The 12,554-nt window shown below is 39.5% G+C and overlaps 1 protein-coding gene across 2 annotated transcripts in view; it reads left to right on the top strand.

Moving 5' to 3' along the window:
- LOC149228804 (uncharacterized) overlaps positions 1-12,554 on the top strand; it is a 296,527-nt gene that overhangs the window by 12,128 nt on the left and 271,845 nt on the right. The window lies entirely within an intron of this gene.

Below are 12,554 nucleotides of genomic sequence, written 5' to 3'. Positions count from 1 at the left end.
AATGGTATGCCTGTCCAATCCACTTGATCGACCAGTACAGTCCCAAGTTGCAATATCAATAGATTTAGTAAAAAGCACAATAATAATCCTACTACTTCAGTCTCCTTAAACAAATTTAGCAACAAGACAATCCACTGAACCAGATTAAAGCTTCTCGAAATCACTGTGCTAGAATGAAGAATTTTCGCCGTTCCTGTGACCAGATGTGGGCATGGCCCTGCAGCCCCTGCACTCCTTCCCTGTGGCTGTCGTTTATGCTTTGCTGTCCTCAAATCAAAGCCGTTTTCCAAGCTACAGACAGAACTCACAAAAAGCCTCAGATAGGTGGTCTTTTTCTCGCTTGAGACAGAGATGACTATTCCTATTGAGATTGGTAGCTTGGGAGGTACTCCAAGCCCTAGGGTTCGGTCACCGGTGTCTTGGAGGAATTGGCATGACAAACGGACTTGTAGGCTAAGAACCCTGTTGTCGCTTATATTGTACAGGGACTGCGACAATGACTCAAGTCGGGGGCTGTCACTCTGATCCTCGACCTCTCCATTCTAGCTGTCTTCCAATAGCAGGCTATGGGGGGTAGTCCCTATGAAAGATAAGAATGCAAGACTCGTTGGCAACCAACAAGTCCGGGAGACACAGTTGAATGGCCTAGCCACCTGGTTGATTTTAGCAAGTTTTAAAGGATTCGATTAGATTATTATGAGACCAATGCCTTACGGAGTCAAACTACTTGCTTTGAATCAATTAGAGACCAAGTAACCGGATGAACAACTGCTACTTAAAGAATAATTCACTATCCTAGATGAAATGCAGATCCTATGACTTAGATGAAATGCAAGATCCTTGGTTTATTTTAATTAGATGCCTAGCTAAGTGTATCCCTTGATCTATATCTTTATTGAGTCTAGTCTCTAGAGTAAGTGGCAGAGAGAAGTCAAGGTGAAGCAAGCAATGGATTGGTTAACGATCCCTCTCCTTGAAATCTAACATACCCGGTGCCTCTGGCGTAGCAGAGACCGTGGCTCTGATGACTGCAAGGTCACCGTTTTAAATACTAGAGAGCCTACACTTCTTAAGCAAAGACAGAAGGGTGTCCTATCTTTCTATCAACCAAGCTTATGCTTGAAGGTAAATTCTTACTGCAAGACTAGTCGCTAAGATGAGATGCAAGATGGGAGTGTGTTCTTGAGTTAAGATTGTTTAATGTTCTTAAGTACTTAGTTATGATTAATCTTAAGCTATGACAATAAGTACTTAACAATGGTAAATAAGAGACAATGTCAACCACAAGGAAGTGTGCTAATTAATACAAGTGCCAACGAGATACAAGATATATTCAAGATGCAATTGCCTAGCAGTTTAAATAATCACAAGATATATGCTCTTCATAATATGAAGCATAAATCTAGTGACAAGTAGAGCACTTATCCACTTAGAAGTTATGTTTTTAAAACCGGAACCGGTGACCGGACCGGTCCACCTAATGAACCGGTTTACCGACCGGAACCGGTCTAACCGGGACTGGTTTGGTCTAAACGAACCGGTTTTAAAAAAATACATTAAATAATTAATTTTTAATGAAACAAAACTATTTTTAAGATGTAAAACCATGATTCCAAGCCAATAGAGGCAAAATATGCAAAGTTTGCTTATTTATATACCATGTAAAGGTGAATATATCAAAATGGCACCGAGTGCAATACATATCATCGACAAAATAGCAAAATACATAAGAAATGAGGCTCTAAATGGCCTATAAAGTCTAAAAACAATGTTGTAAGCTATGAGGCCATTGGCCTACTACAAGCCTACAGTGTACACATGATCAATCATCAAGTTCATAACCACTACTAGACACAGGATCATCATCAGGAGCTACAGACATCATCTGGTTCAGAGTCTGAAGATGCCTCCGCCTGATCTGCAACCTCAGTATCAATGCCACCAATGACAATAAAAGTGGACCTAATGGAAGCACGAGTTTGTCGACCTGCATGACTAGTGCCTTCCATTGGTTCTTTGCCTTTCCTTGATGCCGCTACTGATCCTGGTTCTGATGCCACCACATAATCTGCTTCAACCCCTGCTAAAGCCATGTCGATATCAAAATCAACCTCAAACACAGGTTCTTTAGTCTCCTCCACCCATTTTGATGTTGGATCAATATCGTCCAACACAATGGGATCTAGATCAGGAGTTTTGCTCATCATTTGGAGCTCTAATTGCATTTATTGTTTACCCCCAAACCATGAAATCCTGAAAACCATTAAGTCTGCTGAATTTTGAGTGAAATCTAAAATTCTAGTTTCTCCATATGAAATCCAATGAGGTCGAAACCACTCTCAAACATCCTGAGTCATTTTATGGTAATGTTAACATTATTTTCATCCTTTTACTTTAAGAATTTAACATTACCATTAATTGCCAACATTGTTAGGGTTGAAACATCCTTAGTTTCCCCCCAAAACCCCTAAACCACAATCAGGAATACACTTTTTGCAAGTTTTGGTGGGCATGCCTAAAACCGACCGGTTTAGGACGGAACCGGCCGGTTTGATAAAAATCGGCCGGTTCCGTCCTAAACCGGCCGGTTTTTCACCGGTTAGGGCAAAAAATGGGCGAAAGGGCCTTTCCAACCGGGTTTTTTGGCCGGTTTAGACCAGCGGCCTTGCTAACCGGCCGGTTAGACCGGTAACCGGTTTTTTAAAACGGTTTTGAAAACTATGCTTAGAACAATTAACCAATGATTCTTCAATGATAGTTACTCAAAAGAGACAACAAGATTATCAATGCTAATTAGGGGCCCTCTTCAACAAGATAATTGCAATAATGTGATTAGATTCCTCAATGGCAATTATTAGATTAACAAGTCCTCAGGCTAATTAGATCTTCAATGCCAATATCTAAGAGAACAAGAAACATCAATATCTTAGATTCTCAGATTTATTAAGCAACCATTCAACAAGATTATTGGGTTATGAAATTCAGTTATCAAGTGCTTTTAGAGAGTGAGCTTATTAGTGCAGACATGGAACTTATCAAGATTACACAAGACAACAATATGTTAGAAATCTTATTAGCGCATGAAATACTTCACCAATCTCTTTATCAACTTAGGCAATAGAAAAATTTCATGACAGCAGTGAGTTATTTTTATGCCAAATGTTACCAATGCTAACAATCTTCTTCACACTAGCACATTAAATAATGGAGCAATTTTTTTCCAAAAATGAGCCACTAGAGCATGAAACAATAGAAGCCTCGTGTAACTTGTGATCTAATGAGAAACAAAGAGAATTTATGACAGCAGCAAGTTACTAATGCTAAATGCCAAAAACAATGCCAAATTTCTTATTTCTTCTTGCTTTAGGTGAGAGCACTTAAGATGGAATGCAAACAGCAAGAAGATGCATGTGTCTCTGCTTTATATCATACCTCAGAATGTTTATGACAGTCAGCAACAAATCATGAAATGATCCTAATCATTAATATCCAATTGATGCAATCAATTCCTTAATATGTTATGTACTTCATGAGTGACTTTAGGGCACTTAAATGAAGATTTTACCACTGTTAGTGCAATTTTCAGATAGCTGTAGCAAAACAGTGAGGGAGTTAATAGTTAGAGAGGCAAACCAATGAGCCCTTTGGGCTTGGAGATGACTAATGGAGCGGTCCAAAATTTCTCCAATGCCAAGGCCACCTGCAATCATAAATTCTAGTCCAAGATCTCTGCAAAACAGCCCAATTATTAGCCAAAAAATCAGCAATGACCCAAGCAGTGAGGATGAGGCAAGGGATAGGCTAGAAGAAGGCTAGAAGAGTGGGCAGCAAGGAAAAAAATGTTCTGCGACTAGGGCTCAAGGCCTAATTAGGACTGCGGCTAGGGCAAGAGGCCCAGGAGGCCCCACGGCAAGGAAAAAGAGGCCTTAGAGGCCTGCCGCAAGCCCTAAAGGGGCTGCGGCTTAGGGAAAGAGGGCAGCCGAGAGGGGGAAAAGGCAGCGGAGGGCAGGAGGAGGCCCTTTAAGGCCTGCAGCATGGTTTCTAAGGGAGGCCGAGGGATGAGGGATAGGAAGAGGGCAGCAAGGCGTTTCTAGGAATGCGGCTAAGGGAGGAAGGTTGACAAGAAGGGAGAGAGGCCATGACAGGTAGGAGGAGGAGCGTAAGGGCTCACGGTAGGGGCTAGTGAGGATAAATGAGGGCAGCAAGGGAGGACGGAGGGCAGGAAGGCTGGGAAAAGCCACGGGAGAGGGAGAAGATGGCAGCAGAGGGCAGGGGAGGAGCCTTAAGGCCTGCGGCCAAGGATGGGAAGGAAATTGAGGGCAGACAAAGAGGGTAGAAGGCAGTCCGATGGGAAGGGAACGCTTATAAGGCTTGCATCCAGGCTTGGAGATGCCCATGGCTAGGAAACAAAGGCCCTAGGGCCTGCGGCTAGGCCTACTTGGGCCCTAAAGGATGACGACAGGGGAAAGTGGCTCATGGCAAGACCTTAGAGGCCTTTTCAGGTCTATGGCTAGCAAAGGAAGGGTAGACAAGGGAAACGACTAAGGTATAGGGCTTGACACTAGCCTGTAGGCCCTAAAAAAATTTGAAACCCTTGCCAAAATATTTATTTTGCTTGAGATCTTCAAATTTGTCCAATCACTGCAAAATTTCTTGATGCTGGCCTACAAAAATTACTAGATCTTACCCTCAAGGGCCTGGATCTAGCTCAAAACCCTAACATATCTTCTTGAATAGCCTGAATCTAACTTGCACAAATGAAAATAAAAATACCCAAAACCCCAATATATACAAAATTCAAATAATAAACCCCAAACCCTAGTAGCTGCAAAATAAGGGTTAGAGAAATTAATTTACAAAAATTATTCTACAAAAATAATTTACAATATATATACAAATATATAATGCTTGAAATTTTTTGAGAAATAATTTTTATTTTAAATGATGAGCAATGACCATAGATCAAATATATTTCGAAAGTTATGGTGCTTCCCACATCCTTAATGAAGGAAGAAAATCAAACAAAATTCTCAAATCCCAAACAAGGTCGACTCTTCTCCAAAGTCTGTGAACTTGGAGCTCAAGGGCCGGGGAACGTGGAAACTCTATATATTTCTTCAAGAAAACTTGTTAGACATATGGCGAATCAGATCACCTAAGATAGACCCGAAATCTACCAATAAAATGTTCGTATCACCATCTAATGAATAAGAAAGCTTATAAAATTTTAAGCACAATATAGGAAAGCACATACCACAGATCATTGGACAAAGAACACCATGAACTGAACCCCAAAGTCTTTTATTATGATATTTCAAATGTTCTCCGTAGATTAGTGGAACAACACCGGCGTTACAAAATTACATAGACCAGAGTCAGAGTTTTCATCATGACTAGAGAAGCAAAATGATTTCTAATTTATAGATAAATCCTCCAAGTGGAAAATAATGGCTATTTGGCTTGATTCCCGTCAAAATAATCGCGATTGTCGATAAATATTTGATCATCTTTTAGTCTCTGCTGTAAAAAATACTTATTTTTGAGCAATTTTCGAATTTCTCATAAAAACCAATTTTTATTAATTCAAAAATTGATTTTTGGATTAATTTCCTAAAAAATTTGGCTTTGACTTAACCACCAAGGTCCAAGGGCTCGATTTTTCTTAAAATATCCATTTTTGCCTTGGTGGGGGACCTTCAAAAATTAACTTCCTTTTGACCCACGAATTGTTTGGTCGTTTTCCACTTGAAGAAATTAATTTTTCTAGAATTTATTTTTGACTCTAAATTAATTAATTTTTTGGCTTAGGATTTAATTTTTATTTTTGCTAGAAAAATTAGTTAATTGACAGAAGAGGAGATTAAGTATTTTTCCACCCTCAAATACTTTAGCCATGGTGTCTGATTGCAAGGGACCATGCACTAGAATATTTTTTACATCAGATAATTACAAATTCAACTCTCAAAGGAGGAATACCCATTCGTTATAGACCCTTAAATAATTACCCAATTCTGCAACACAATATGATCTAGTAAACCAAGTGATTTGTAATAAAATAATTTAGCCAAATAGCTTAAATTATTCTCAAGCCACTTTTACAAAAGACTCGACTAAACACTAGGACTCACCTAAGATTGTCAATAAATTCCACCTAGCTTTGGGGTTTAAGTTGAAGTGAAAAACTCTGTTGATTATCCGTGTTTAGAAGCACACATAATGCGGCGAGACAAAAAACCTCTTAGGATGAATTTTGTCACCAAAATCATAGACTTACCCAGGTTGTTACATAATTAAATGGTCATACTAAGATCATTTACATTACAATTTGCAGAAATTAGGTTTACAATGACATAAGAACTGGTTCGCTGATGATTATGTCTTTGAAAATTTTTGTACAACTGCTTTATTGGACTTGTGACAAAATAGGTGCAACATCTGGATCCATATGGGGACACGTTGCTTCATCGAAGTGACGTGAGAATATAGAATCTTGTATCCAAGAAAAAAATGTCCATCAAATAGATATCCGCTCAATCAAAATCACTTTGTATATATAGAATATCTACTCGAATAGAAAAAATCTTCTCTAACAAACTGAAATGTAAAGACATATAACATAAGTGCATAAAAAGAAACCTAACCGATGACATAAATGAAAGGGAGTAGGACTAGATATACTATACAAAGATGCCCCATGGCATCAGATGTCTCAACATAGTGAATATTGAGCGTATGCCGACCTTTTAGCAAGTCTGTGGGCTGCTTCTTGGATGTGCCATGCTGAATTATGAAAATGCTAGGACTTTTGACTTATCCGAATATCGAGTTGCTCTCGACCATCAGATGCATCAAACCTCTTCCCTCTTCTTTTTTGCTTTTTGCTTTTCTTCCCGGTGGGCTGTGATGTCAATAATGGGACCAATGTAGATTTCCTGTCTTGATCTTGAAGATGCTCAGATGAAAGATTTGAAGAATCTGAAGTATGCCCAATCTTATTCTGAATATACTTTATCAAAGGTGACACATAAGCTTGATTGTTCTTAATGTCTTTTTCAACCATGGCACTTTCAATGGGACAAGTGACCTTCTCATAATGAAATGAGAATTGCTTTAGTGGATTGGGAGGCTTGTGATTTGTTGAAAGTTCTTTGTGCTTTCCTTCATCATCTGGTCTATGCTGGAATTCCTGCACCTGTGATCTTTCCATTTTGTCTAGCCTATCATGAATAACAGTCATTTGGCTAGAATGTTCAACTTTTATAGCAGTGACTTCTTTGGCATGATTTTCTTCCATAATTTTTATCACTTTATCATTATCTATTTTTATGGCAATCAAATGATTCTGCATATTGGACATCACAACCTCCATTACTTTAGCATGCTTTTCCTCTATGGTGCCCATCTGATTGGAGTGATTAATTTTCATGATCTTTAGCTCCTCATCATGCTTTTTTTCTATGGCTAACAATTTGGTGTGCATGGATTCCATTTCCTTGGCGTGATTTTCTATTAATCTCTCTTGATTAAGTTCCATGGTTTTCATCAATTGTGCTTGACTGAATTGCATGTCTTTAATCATTTGATCTAATTCCTTGATAAGATGCTTATCATTTTTTTATCATCATCAATATCAAATTGATTGTTCGTTCCTGCCTTTCCATTATCGAGAATTCTTCTTGCAATGGGGCAAGTGGATTCATCATGAAAATGATCACAAGGTCTGCAATATGGCAAAGATTGATGTGGCACATTCTCTTGACACCTTTCTACGATACTTGGGTCCTTCACATGATCACTTTCTTCTTTCTTCATAGTACAAGAGGCATAAGGTGAGCCCCTTTGATTTCCATATTTATCTTCAAAGGCATCAATAATTGATTGTAAAGAGTCAAAGGTTTTATCAGGGAACTCGCAAAACCAATCCAATGCATCATATTCTAACGAAAGAACAAAGAGTCGCATCTTAACATCTTCATACTTACCAGATGCATAGCCACCAAACTTTAGCATATGACGAGTGAACTTTGTAAGATGATCCCTAGTGGTGACTGTGTTATTACTCGTGAAAGTAGGAAAATTATTAATGGAATTTCCCGAAATATCATGAAGAATGTTAGTAAAGCGACAAGAGGTGAACGAGTCATTCATGATGACTTGTTAAAAGGGGAAAATGATTAAATGTACGTTAGAGAGAGATCCATGTTCAAGAAAAACAAGAAGCTTACAAGAAGGGAGCTTCAAGTGGGAATTCTTGCAAAAAATGAAAGAAATGGAGTCGCCACTTGAACATGTATCTAACTCTAAAATCTAAAAGGTGGAAATCGAAAAGTTAGTTAGGGAGAAGAAGACGGATACAAGGGAGGGCTTCTTGTCTGAGAAATGGATGCTTACTAGAATGTAATTTGTTCAACCAAGTTCTGAGAGCGAGGTTGACCAAGCTACCAGGATTTCTTCTAGTGTAGGATCTTGTAAATGGATGAACCAGTGGAGTTTCCACCCAAACAGGGAACCAACCGTAATGTCCAGGTGCTAAAGGTGTGGATAGAGAAGATTCAAAGATAAATGAGAGGGCAAAGGATAAGGTGATGAAAAGATGAAGAGATAAAGAGAATTTTGCAACAACACCCAAAAATATGGCGTTGATGGGATAAGGAATGATGAGATAATGAGAAAAAGATTTAGGAGATGTCGTTGAAGTGCCAAGAATAAGATATCACCGACAACAGCACTAAAAAATGTGGCGTTGACGAGCTAATGAAGAATGAGAATGATGATATGATGTCGTAGCACCAAGGCCCAATAAATTGGTCCCTGGCAACGACGCCAAAAAATATTGTGGCATTGCCAACTGAAATGAAAATATCAAAGGTCAGGGATAAAGAGGAAAGATTGAAAAAATGTTCTTGAAGCGCCGAGAACAAGATAAACCTATTTGTGGCAATGGCGCCAAAAAATGTTGTTGCTCAGATTGTACAGACACTGTGACAACGACTCAGGTGAGGGGTTGTCACTCTGATCCCTGACCTCTCCATTCTAGCTGTCTCCCAATAGCAGGCTATGGGGGGTAGTCTCCATGAAAGATGAGAATGCAAAACTCACTAGCAACCAACAAGTCCAGGAGACATAATTGAATGGCCTAGCCACTTGGTTGATTTTAGCAAGTTTTAGAGGATTCGATTAGATTATTATGAGACCATTGCCTCATGGAGTCAAACTACTTGCTTTGAATCAATTAGGGACGAAGTAAATAGATGAACAACTGCTGCTTAAAGAACGATTCACTATCCTAGAGGAAATGCAAATCATATGACTTAGGTGAAATGCGAGATCCTTGGTTTATTTTAATTAGATGCCTAGCTAAGTGTATCCCTTGATCTATATCTATATTGAGCCAAGTCTCTAGAGTAAGTGGAAGAGAGAAGTCAATGTGAAGCAAGCAATGGCTTGGTTAACGATCCCTCTCCTTGAAACCTAACATACTCGGTGCCTCCGGCGTTGCGTACACTATGGCTTTGACGACTGCAAGGTCACCGTATTAAATACTAGAGAGCCTAGACTTCTCAAGCAAAGATGGAAGGGTGTCCTATCTCTCTATCAACCAAGATTATGCTTGAAGGTAAATTCTTAATGCAAAACTAGTTGCTAAGATGAGATGCAAGATGGGAGTGTGCTCTTGAGTTAAGATTGTTTAATGTTCTTAAATACTTAGTTATGATTAATCTTAAGCTATGACAATAAGTACTTAACAGTGGTAAATAAGATACAATCTCAACCACAAGGAAGTGTGCTAATTATTACAAGTGCCAACGAGATACTAGATATATTCAAGATGCAATTGCCCAAAATTTTAAGTAATCCCAAGATATATGCTCTTCATAATATGAACCACAAATCTAATGACAAGTAGAGCACTTATCCACTTGGAACAATTAACCAATGATTCAAAAGAGACAACAAGATTATCAATGCTAATTAGAGGCCCTTCAACAAGATAATTGCAATAATGTGATTAGATTCCTCAATGGAAATTATTAGATTAACAAGTCCTCAAGCTACTTACTTCAATGCCAATGTGTAAGAGAACAAGAAACATGAGTATCTTAGATCCTCAGATTTATTAAGAAACCAATCAAAAAGATTATTGGGTTATGAAATTCAGTTATCAAGTGCTTTTAGAGAGTGAGCTTATTAGTGCAGACTTGGAACTTATCAAGATTACACAAGACAACAAAATGCTAGCAATCTTATTAGCGCATGAAATACTTCACCAATATCTTTATCAACTTATGCAATAGAAAATTTTCATGATAGCAGTGAGTTATTCTTATGCCAAATGTTACCAATGCTAACAATCTTCTTCACACTAGCACATTAAATAATGGAACAATTTTTTTCCGAAAATGAGCTACTAGAGCATGAAACAATAGAAGCCCTGCTAACTTGTGATCTAATGAGCAACAAAGGGACTTTATGACAGCAGCAAGTTACTAATGCTAAATGCCAAAAACAATGCCAAATTTCTTATTTCCTCTTGCTTTAGGTGAGAGCACTTAAGATGGAATGCAAACAAGAAGATGATGCATGTGTCATTGCTTTGTATCAGACCCTAGAACGTTTATGACAGTCAGCAACAAATCATGAAATGAGCCTAACAATTAATATCCAATTGATGCAATCAATTCCTTAATGTGTTATGTACTTCATGAGCGATTTTAGGGCACTTAAGATAGTTGTAGCAAAACAATGAGGGAGATAAGAGTTAGAGAGGCAAATCAATGAGCCCTTTGGGCTTGGACATGACTAATGGAACTGCTCATAGTTTCTCCAATGCCAAGGCCACGTGCAGTCATAAATTCTAGTCCAAGATCTCTGCAAAATACACCAACTATTAGCCCAAAAATCAATAATGACCCAAACAGTGAGGATGAGGCAAGGGATAGGCTAGAAGAAGGCTAGAAGAGAGGGCAGCAAGGCCAAAAATGGCCTGTGGCTCGGGCTCAAGGCCTAATTAGGCATGTGGCTAGGGCAATGAGGCCAAGGAGGCCCCATGGCAAGGGAAAAGAAATCTTAGAGGCCTGCCACAAGCCCTAAAGGGCTGCGGCTTAGGGAAAGAGGGCAGCCAAGAGGGGGAAAAGGCAGCGGAGGGTAGGAGGAGGCCCTTTAAGGCTTGCAGCAGGGTTTCTAAGGGAGGCCAAGGGATGAGGGCTAGGAAGAGGGCAGCAAGGCCTTTCTAGGCCTGCAACTAAGGGAGGAAGGCTGCCAAGAAGGGAGAGAGGCTACGACAGGCAGGAGGAGGAGCCTAAGGGCTCACGGTAGGGGCTAGTGAGGAGAAATGAGGGCAACAAGGTAGGACGGAGGGAGGGAAGCCTGGGAAAAGTCCATGGGAGAGGGAGAAGAGGGTAGTGGAGGGCAAGGGAGCAACCTTAAGTCCTGCAGCCAAGGCTAGGAAGGTAACCGAGGGCAGACGGAGAGGGCAGAGGGCAGGTTGATTGGAAGGGAAGGTGGCTAAGGCTTGCATCCAGGCCTGGAGATGCCCACGGCTAGGAAACAAAGGCCCTACGGCCTACGGCTAGGCCTAATCAGACCCTAAATGCTGACGACAGGGGAAAAGGGGCTCACAATAAGGCCTTAGAGGCCTTTTCAGGCCTACGTCCATCCAAGGAAGGGTAGACAAGGGCAGCGGCTAGGGTATAGGGCTTGACGTTGGGCCTATACGCCCTAAAAAAAATTGAAACCCTTGCCGAAAAGTTTATTTTGCTTCAAATTTGTCTAATTATTGGAAAATTTCTTGATGTTGGCCTTGCAAAAATTCCTAGAGACTAGATATTTCCCTCAAGGGCCTAGATCTAGCTCAAAACCCCAACAAACCTTCTTGAATGGCCTGGATCTAACCTACACAAATGAAAATAAAAATGCCTGAAACCCCGATATATACAAAATTCAAATAATAAACTCCAAACCCTAGGAGCTGCAAAGCAAGGGTTAGAAAAATTTATCTGCGAAAATTATTTACAATCTATATACAAGTATACAATGCTTGAATTTTTTTGAGAAATAATTTTTATTTTAAATGATGAGCAATGACCATAGATCAAATGTGTTTTGAAAGTTATGGTGCTTCCCACAATCTTAGCGAAGTAAGAAAATCAAACAAAATTCTCAGAGTCCAAACAAGGTTGGCTTTTCTACAAAGTATGTGAACTTGGAGCCCAAGGGGCAGGGAAGCTGCAAAATCTATATATTTCTTCAAGAAAACTTGTTAGACATATGGCGAATCGGATCACCTAAGATAAACCCGAAATCTACCAATAGAATGTTCTTATCACCATCTAATGAATAAGCAAGCTTATAAAAATTTAAGCGCAATATAGGAAAGCACATACCCAACACATATCACAGATCATCAGACAAAGAACACCATGAACTAAACCCCAAAGTATTTTATTATGATATTTCAAATGTTCCCAGTAGATCAGTGGAACAACACCAGCGTTACAAAATTACATAGACCAGAGTCAGAGTTTTCATCATGACTGGAGAAGCAAAATGGCTTG

Source organism: Pinus tabuliformis, chromosome J, assembly GCF_031772625.1.
Source record: "Pinus tabuliformis cultivar Carrire ecotype Pingquan chromosome J, CPIR1, whole genome shotgun sequence".
Classification (NCBI taxonomy): domain Eukaryota; kingdom Viridiplantae; phylum Streptophyta; class Pinopsida; order Pinales; family Pinaceae; genus Pinus; species Pinus tabuliformis.
The sequence above is the reverse complement of the archived record's forward strand: the minus strand, read 5'-3'. Positions and strand labels throughout refer to the sequence as shown.